Genomic DNA, 9757 nt, shown 5'->3' with positions numbered 1-9757 from the left:
TAAGTACAAATAGAACATGTGCATGAGGTGCCTAATTATTCCTCTGCCTGCGCAGTTCGTCCTGGCTTTGGAATGGGTGACTCTAACAGCCACCTGGGCTGCTCTTTCTATGAAGGCTTTGTGGTTCTCAGATGCAAGATGCTTACTATAGTGTGTGGGTGTATAGAACCTTAGACACTGCTTAGGGGATTTGTATGGAAATACAAAGGAACATCCCAATCCAATGTCAGAAGACACTAACTCTGCTAAAGAACCATCGTTTCCAGACTCCTGGCCATAGCTTCCACACCAATGACTTCTGGGTCTTCCACCAAACTCAGTTTAAGTTTTGTTGTAGTCACCCCCACTACCTCTTCTTGGTTGCTACTTGTATGATACATCACCAGACATCACAGTGGCAGACAGTATGATCTTAGAGAGGCAGCAGGGTCCTGGATGGCCTAGACTGACTTCACAGACCTAGCTCTGCAGACAGTGGGAAACATGCATCTGCAGGTAGTGTGCAAATGGCTGACCTTAGCCATGAGGATGAACCTGAGTTCTTCCCTTGTTGTTCACACTCATCCTCTCCTGGAATCTGCCAGGTCCTGTGTTTTTCATGGCAATGAAATTCCAGTTCAGCATCACAAGTACTTAGCCTTGAGTCCAGCTTGCCTGCTATCACTGCATTGCAAAGCCAAGTCCCTTGGAGTTTGACAAATAATGCATTAAGAGAAGTGTTCACTACTGTAGGATTACGCAGAACATTCTTATGGCTCCACTCATCTCTACTTACTACTCCCATCCCCGTTATGAAGGTCCTTGTAAGAATAAGAATCGTTACTGTATCCGTGAGTGGTCTTTATAGACTCAGTTGATCGAATTATTCTGTGTGAAATCAGACTTGTTTCTCTCAGTAACCCACAGTTAAGGTTATTTCAGATCTTTTTGTGCCTTAACAGTTTACTTCTTTTTAGCACTGTGTAATATTCCACCGACTGGCTCTATCCTACCACAGTTTATCCATTCTGCCATTAAAAGATTTCCAGGTTGCTGTGATAGTTAATTCTGATGATTAAGCCGACTGGATTAGGGGATGCCCCAGCATTAGTGAAGTGCACCTTTGAGTGTGTGTGTAAGAACATTTCCAGACAGGATTAACTGACAAGGGAAGGACATGCCCTGAGTGTGGGTGGCACCATTCCAGTAGGCAGAGAACTCAGATTGAACAAAAAGGGAAAAAGAAAAAAGCAATCAGAGTAGTTTATTCTCCTCCTGGTCTCCAACCTATAAGGAGGTCCAGTCACATCTACTCGCCCTGCCACGAAGGGCTGAGCCTTCAAACCATGAGACTAAATAAACCTTTCATACTGTAAGCTGTCTTCTTGTTGAGTATTTGGTCATGGACATGAGAAAAGTAACTGATAGAACTACTTCCAATTCTGAGCAATTTTGAAAAAGGTGCTATAATAAAAGCCTGCATGCAGAATTTTGTATGAACACAAATGTTTAAGACTTTTGGGTGCACATTATGGTATAGGATCACTGGACCAAATGCAAAAATTAGATTCAGTTTTATAAAATATTGTCTTCAAAGTGAATGTACCATATATATTCCTAAGTACATAACTACAACTGGTCAGTTAAGTATAAAGTTTGTTGTATGTATGTTTTCAGGACTGATCCTTGGGTTTTGGATAGCCAATTGGTCTGCTCTTTCTTGTGGGGAGAAAAATTTTAAACTCAGCTTTCCAATAGAAATGAACAATTTAAAACAAATACAAGTAGATTTGAATAGTAGACACCTCATCGGAGAACAAATACAGGTGAGAACTTTTATATATGAATTAAGTCTAACTTAACAATTATTCCTTCCCAAAGTATGCCAGTTATGTTCTCCCTAAAAAAATAAAAAATCATCCAAACCCAATGGCCTTCATATTTTCTCCTGTGTGATCTTCCAGCTTCTTTAAAATTTGCATTTATATTGAACTCAGTGCTTCCTCTGAAGTGGGCTGAGGAACCTGTCTAGGCTCTTGTGTGTACACAGGAGTGGGTGGCTCTCCTGCAAGTGCTTCTCCTGCTTGTGATCCACAGTGATTGTGTTGTCTGTTCTTCTAAGACTGTATTTCTGTCAGCCTCTATTTCCAGCTTTCCGGTCTTGTCCTGCTGGTCTATTGCTATGTTTATTTCACTGACTACAAACTGCCTGGGTTACTGGAACTTTACACTTAGACATTTTCTCCTTCATTGTGGTGCTAGCTATGTGCTAATATCCTCAAGACCACATATTGGGAGTTCCCTGGGATTGTCCTACATCTGTAAGTGAAAATCAGAATATCTGGCTGGCATCATGGTAATACTGAGTCCTCCCATCCAGGATTTGGAACATTTCCTTTTATTTGTCTGTCTGTTTTTTTCCCCCCCTTTGGTTTTTCATCAATTCTTTACTATTCTTCATTTAGATCTTATAAATGCTTCATTGGATTTATTTTCAACTTTATTTTGTGAATATCAATACAAATTATCTGTGCCTGAAGTTTAGCAATATTGTTAATTCTTTGCTGAAATGGATTCAGTTTTAATGTTTAGACCTATTTGAATGATCTTTTCTTTGTGTAGAAGACAGCTGGTGGTTTGTTTCTGTCAAGAGGTTTTTTTTTTGTTTTTTTTTTGTTTTTTTTTTTTATGTAGAGATGCAAAATTCTTGGTGTAGAATTGCTTACATTGACTTTATTGTCACTTTAACAGCCATAAAAATCGAGATGGCTTTGTTTTCACTCCTGATAGCAGTAACCTGTGACTTCTCTCCATCTTTTTCTTACCTTGCCTAGAATCTTGTCATTCTTATTGGATCATCTTTTGCATGTGTGGAATTTATCTGTAGCCTACCTTGCTTACTTCCATTGACATTTGTTTTCATGTTTACTGTTTCCTTTTTGACTTCTTTTTTTTTTTTTTTTCTGGTTTCCCAAGTCAGAAACTTGAGACGTTCTCAACGTTGGATCTCTTCTCTTCAGTTGATGAACTCAGTTCACTAAGCTCCTTCCTTCACCCCAATTCCTCCTCCCCCACCCCCACCTCTTATTCCCACGCCGCTTCCCACCAGCATCCACAGCCTATAACTAAGTGATTGTTTATTTCACAGTATCTTTCACTTACTCTTGGGAGTTCTTGGTTCCATGTGACACGTAGAACTGTACTGTTTAACTTTCAAGTATTTGGGGGTTTCCATCTCTCCTCCTGATGCTGATTTCCAGCTTAACTTCACTGTGCTTTCAACTTTAAAATGTGCTATAGTGTGCTTCACGATCAAGAATATTTTTTATGTCTGTTAGAATTCCCTATGGGCTGGAGAACAAGGTGGCATTCTTCCTGGTGTTGATTGAAACACAATTGCTTAACATTGGTATGGTATACCCTTACCTATTCCTTTGATTTTATTTGGTATATTTCTTTATATTTGAAGTGAGTTTCTTTTAGACAGCATTCAGTGGGGTCTTTCTACTGAACTTTAATGATTTGTCTTTTTAAAAGATAATTAATTCTTTATTTTTTTATTTTTTAAAATTTATTTACATCTCAAGTGTTATTATTCCCTTACTCTGTTCCCCCCTTCCCGGAAACTCCCTATTCTCTCCCCCCACCCCCTGCTTCTATGAGGGTATTCCTTCACCCACCCACCTACTCCTGCCTCCTTGCCCTCAATTCCCTTACATTAGGGTATCTATCCAGCCTTCATAGGACCAAGAACCTCTCCTTCTATTGATGTCTGACAAGACTTATCCTCTGCTACACATGCAGCTGGAGCCATGTGGACTCATTGATTGGTGGTTTAGACCTTGAGAGCTCTGGGAGGTCTGGCTGGTTGATATTGTTGTTCTTCCTATAGGGTTGCAAAGCCCTTCAGCTCCTTCAACCCTTTTTTTAACTCGTCCATTGGGGACCTCGAACTCAGTGCAATGGTTGGCTGTGAGCATCTGACACTGTATTTGTAGGGCTCTGGTAGGGCAGCTTAGGAGACAGCTATATCAGGCTCCTTTCAGCAAGCACTTCTTAGCATCCACAGTAGTGTCAGAGTTTGGTGACTGTATCTGGGATGAATCACAGATGGGATGGCCACCTCTGGATGGCCTTTCCTTCAGTCTCTGCTCTGTACTTTGTCTCCATATTTGCTCCCATGAGTATTTTGTTTCCCTTTCAAAGAAGGATGAAAGGACCCACACTTTGGTCTTCCTTCTTTTTGAGCTTCATGTAGTCTGTGAATTGTATCGTGGGTATTCAGAGCTTTTGGGCTAATGTCCACTTATCAGTAAGTGCATACCATGTGTATTCTTTTGTGATTGAATTATCTCACTCAGGATGATATTTTATAGGTCCATCCGTTTGCCTAATAATTTCATAAATTCATTGTTTTTAATTACTCTATTGTGTAAATATACCACATTTTCTGTATCCATTCCTCTGTTGAAGGACAACTGGGTTCTTTCCAGCTTCTGGCTATTATAAATAAGGCTGCTATGAACATAGTGGAGCATGTGTCCTTCTTATTTTTTGGAGAATCTTTTGGGTACATGCCCAGGAGTGGTATAGCTGGGTCCTCAGGTAATACTATATCCAATTTTGTGAGGAACTACCAAACTGATTTCCAGAGTGGTTGTACCAGCTTGCAGTCCCACCAACAATGGAAGAGTGTTCTTCTTTCTCCACATCCTTGCCAGCATCTGCTGTCACCTGAGTTTTTGATCTTAGCTATTCTGACTAGTGTGAGGTGGAATCTCAGAGTTGTTTTGATTTGCATTTCCCTGATGACTAAGAATGTTCAACATTTCTTTAGGTGCTTTTCAGCCGTTCAAATTTCCTGAGTTGAGAATTCTGGTTAGCCTTGTCCCCCGTTTTTAAATAGGGCTATTTGACTCTCTGGAGTCTAACTTCTTGAGTTCTTATATATCAGATATTAGTCCTCTATTGGATATAGGATTGGTAAAGATATTTCCCAATCTGTTGGTTGCTGTTTTGTCCTATTAACAGTGTCCTTTGCCTTACAGAAACTTTGCAATTTTATGAGGTCCCATTTGTTGATTCTTGGTCTTAAGCATAAGCCACTGGTGTTCTTTTCAGGAACTTTCCCCCTGTGCTCATGTGTTTGAAACTTTCCTCCACACTCTTCTCTATTAGTTTCAGTGTATCTGATTTTATGTAGAGGTCCTTGATCTACTTGGAGTAGAGCTTTGTACAGGAAGATAAGAATGGATCAATTTGCACTCTTCTACATGTTGACCACCAGTTGAACCAGCACCATTTGTTGAAAATGCTGTCCTTTTCCCACTTGATGGTTTTAGCTCCTTTGACAAATATCAAGTGACCATAGGTGTGTGGGTTCATTTCTGGGTCTTCAACTCTATTCCATTGATCTACCTACCTGTCACCTTACCAATATCATGCAGTTTTTACTACAATTGCTCTGTGGTACAGGTTGAGGTCAGGGATAGTGATTCTCCCAGAAGTTCTTTTATTGTTGAGAATAGTTTCTGATATACTGGGATTTTGTTATTCCAAATGAATTTGAGAGTTACTCTTTCTAACTCTATGAAGAATTGAGTTGGAATTTTGATGGGGATTACATTGAATCTGTAGATTGCTTTTGGAAAGATGGCTATTTTTACTATATTAATCCTGCCAATCCAGGAGCATGGGAGATCTTTCCATCTTCTGAGGTCTTTGATTTCCTTCTTCAGAGACTTGAAGTTCTTGTCATACAGATCATTCACTTTTTTGGTTAAAGTAACACCAAGATACTTTATATTCTTTGTGGCTATTGTGAAGGGTGTCATTTCCTTAATTTCTTTCTCAGCCTCTTTATCCTTTTAGTATAGGAAGGCGATTGATTTGTTTGAGTTAATTTTATATCCAGCCACTTTGTTGAAGTTGTTTATCAGCTGTTGGAATTCTCTGATGGATTTTTTGAGGTCCCTTAAGTATACTATTATATCATCTGCAAATAGTGATATTTTGACTTCTTCCTTTTCAATGTATATCTCTTTGACGTCCTTTTGCTGTCTAATTGCTCTAGCTAGAACTTTAAATACTATATTGAATATATAGTGAGATTGAAGGCAGCCTTGTCTAGTCCATGATTTTAGTGGGATTGCTTCAAGTTTCTCTCCATTCAATTTGATGTTGGATACTGGTTTGCTCTATATTGCTTCTACTATGTTTAAGTATGGTCCTTGAATTCCTGATCTTTCCAACATGAAGGGGTGTTGAATTTTGTCAAATGCTTTTTCAGCATATAATGAAATGATCATGAGGTTTATTTATTTTTTTATTTTTTGAGTTTGTTCATGTCGCAGATTACATTGATGGATTTCCATATATTGAACCATCTCTGCATCCCTGGGATGAAGCCTACTTGATCATGGTGAATGATCATTGTGATGTGTTCTTGGATTCAGTTCTGGAGAATTTTATTCAGTATTTTTGCATCGATACTAATAATGGAAATTGGTTTGAAGTCATCTTTCATTGTTGGGTCTTTGTGAGGCTTTGTTATCAGCGGAACTATGACTTCATTGAATGAATTGGGTATTGTTCCTTCTGTTTCTATTTTGTGGAATAGTTTGAAGAGTATTGGAATTGGGTCTTCTTTAATGGTCTGATAGAATTCTGTACTAAACCCATCTGGTCCTGGACATTTTTTGGATGGGAGATTTTTAATGACTGCTTCTATTTCTTTAGGGCTTATAGGAGTGTTTAAATGGTTTATCTGATCCTGCTTTAACTTTGGTATTTGGTATCTGTCTAGACCATTTCATCCAGATTTTCCAGTTGTGTTGAGTATAGGCTTTCTTCATAGGATCTGGTAAGTTTTTGAATTTTCTCAGTTTCAGTTGTTATACCTCCCTTTTCGTTTCTGATTTTGTTAATTAGGATGCTGTCTCTGTGCCCTCTAGTTAGTCTGGCTAAGGGTTTATCGATCTTGTTGATTTTCTCAAAGAACCAGCTCCTGATTTTGTTGATTCATTGAATAGTTCTTTTTGTTTCCACTTGATTGATTTCAGCCCTGAGTTTGATTTCCTGCTGTCTACTCCTCTTGGGTGAATTTGCTTCCTTTTGTTCTAGAGCGTTCAGGTGTGCTCTTAAGCTGCTAGTGTATGCTCTCTCCAGTTTCTTTATGGAGTCACTCAGAGCTATGTGTTTTCTTCTTAGTATTGCTTTCATTGTATCCCATAAGTTTGGGTATGTTGTACCTTCATTTTCATTAAATTCTAAAAAGTCTTTAATTTCTTATTTCTTCCTTGACCAAATTATCATTGAGCAGAGCATTGTTCAGCTTCTATGTATATGTCGGTTTTCTGCTGTTTTCATTGCTATTGAAGACCAGCCTTAATCCATAGTGATCTGTTAGGAGGTATGGGATTATGTCATTCTTCTTATATCTGTTGAGGTCTGATTTGTGACCAAATTATATGGTCAGTTTTGGAGAAGGTACGATGAGGTTCTGAGAAGAAGTTATATTCTTTTGACTTAGGATAAAATGTTCTATAGATATCTGTTAAATCCATTTGGTCCATAACTTGTTAGTTTCAATGTGTCTCTGTTTAGTTTGGGTTTCCATTGTCTGCCCATGGATGAGAGTGGGGTTTTGAAGTCTCCCACTGTTATTGTGTGAGGTGCAATGTGTCCTTTGAGCTTTTGTAAAGTTTCTTTTATGAATGTGGGTGCCTTTGCATTTGGAGTGTAGATGTTCAGAATTGAGAGTTCTTCTTGATAGATTTTTCCTTTGATGTGTATGAAGTATCTTTTTTGATGACTTTTGGTTGAAAGTCAATTTTATTCAATATTAGAATGGCTCCTCCAGCTTGTTTCTTGGGACTATTTGCTTGGAAAATTGTTTTCCAGTCTTTTACTCTGAGGTAGTGTTTGTCTTTGACACTGAAGTTCATTTCCAGGGCTGGGTCCTGTTTATGTATCCAATCTGTTAGTCTATGTCTTTTTTTTTTGGGGGGGGGGAGGGGTCTGAGTTCATTGATATTAAGAGATATTAAGTAATAGTGATTTTTGCTTCCAGTTATTTTTGATGTCATTTTTATATTTGTGTGACTATCTTCTTTTGGGGTTGTTGAAAGAAGATTACTTTCTTGCCTTTTCTAAGGTATGGTTTCCCTCCTTATGTTGGAGTTTTCTATCTCTTATTTTTTATAGGGCTGGATTTGTGAAAAGATATTGTGTAAATTTGCTTTTGTCATGGAATATTTTGATTTCTCCATCTGTGGTAATTGAGAGTTTTGCTAGGTATAGCAGTTTGGGTCAGCATTTGTGTTCTATTAGGGTCTGTATGAGAGGATCTTCTGGCTTTCATAGTCTCTGGTGAGAAGTCTGGTGTAATTCTAACTGGTCTGCCTTTATATGTTACTTGATCATTTTCCAGGAGTGCTTTTAATATTCTTTCTTTCTTTTGTGCATTTGGTGTTTTGACTATTATTTGACAGGATGAATTTTATTTCTGGTTCAATTTGTTTGGAGTTCTATAGGCTTCTTGTATGTTTTTGGTCATCTGTTTCTTTAGCCTAGGGAAGTTTTCTTCTATAATTTTGTTGAAGATATTTACTGGCCCTTTAATTTGGGTATCTTCACTCTCTTCTATACCTATTATCCTTAGGTTTGGTCTTCTCATTGTCCTGCATTTCCGGGATGTTTTGGGTTAGGAGTTTTTTGCATTTTCTTTGACTTTTGTGTCTATTTTCTTTTTTTATGGTATATTCTGTACCTGAGACTCTCTCTCTTCTCTCTCTTGTGTTCTGTTGGTTATGCTTGCATCTATGACACCTGACTTCTTTCCTAGGTTTTCTATCTCCAGTGTTGTCTTTCTTTGTGATTTCTTTATTGTTTCTATTTCCATTTTTAGATCTTGGAAGGTTTTATTCAATTCCTTCACCTATTTGGTTGTATTATCATATAATTTTTAAAGGGATTTTTGTGTTTCCTCTTTAAGGGCTTTTACCTATTTTTCTGTGTTCTCTTATATTTCTTTATGGGAGTTATGTTCTTCTTAAAGTCCTCTAGAGTCATCATGAGATATGATTTTTAAATCAGAGTCTTGCTTTTCTGGTGTGTTAGGGTATCTAGGGCTTGCTGTGTTGGGAGAACTAGTTCTCAAGATGCTAAGTAGCCTTGGTTTTTATTGCTCATGTTCCTGCCCTTGACTTTCTCAATCTGGTTATATCTGATGTTATCTGTTCTTGGTGTCTCTGACTGTGACTTGTCCCTGCTTCAAGCCTTTGTGTCAGTACTACTGGGATACCAGTTCTCGGGTATGAAGTACTATGGTACAGGGCCAGCTCTGGGGTGCAGAAAGAAACCAGAAGGATCCTGTCCCCAGCTGTTCCTTGTTCCTGTGTCCTGGTGGGTCTGGAGGGTCCCTTTTGGGCCAGGAATTTGAACAGAAGTGGTGGTCTTACCTGTGCTTGAAGGTGTGTTGGCTCTCCTGGGAAACTAGCTCTCCCCTGGTGGTATTTATATATTTAGTGCTGTGGCACAAGATCAGCTCCAGGCACAGATGGAAACCAGAAGTCTCCTGTCCCAGACTGTTCCTAGGTTCCTGTGCATTTAGGGTTCTGGGCAGGTCCCTCTGAGCAGAAGTGGTGGTCTTGCCTGTGCTCACAGGCTTTTCTGCACTCCTAGGAGACTAGCTCTCTCCTGGTGCTATTTGGGTATTGGGTCCTGTAGCAGAGGATCAGTTTGGGGCCAGACAGAAACTAGAAGGCCAATGATATGT

The sequence above is a fragment of the Mus musculus genome, chromosome 11 (assembly GCF_000001635.26).
Source record: "Mus musculus strain C57BL/6J chromosome 11, GRCm38.p6 C57BL/6J".
Lineage (NCBI taxonomy): Eukaryota > Metazoa > Chordata > Mammalia > Rodentia > Muridae > Mus > Mus musculus.
This window is presented reverse-complemented; position numbering follows the sequence as displayed.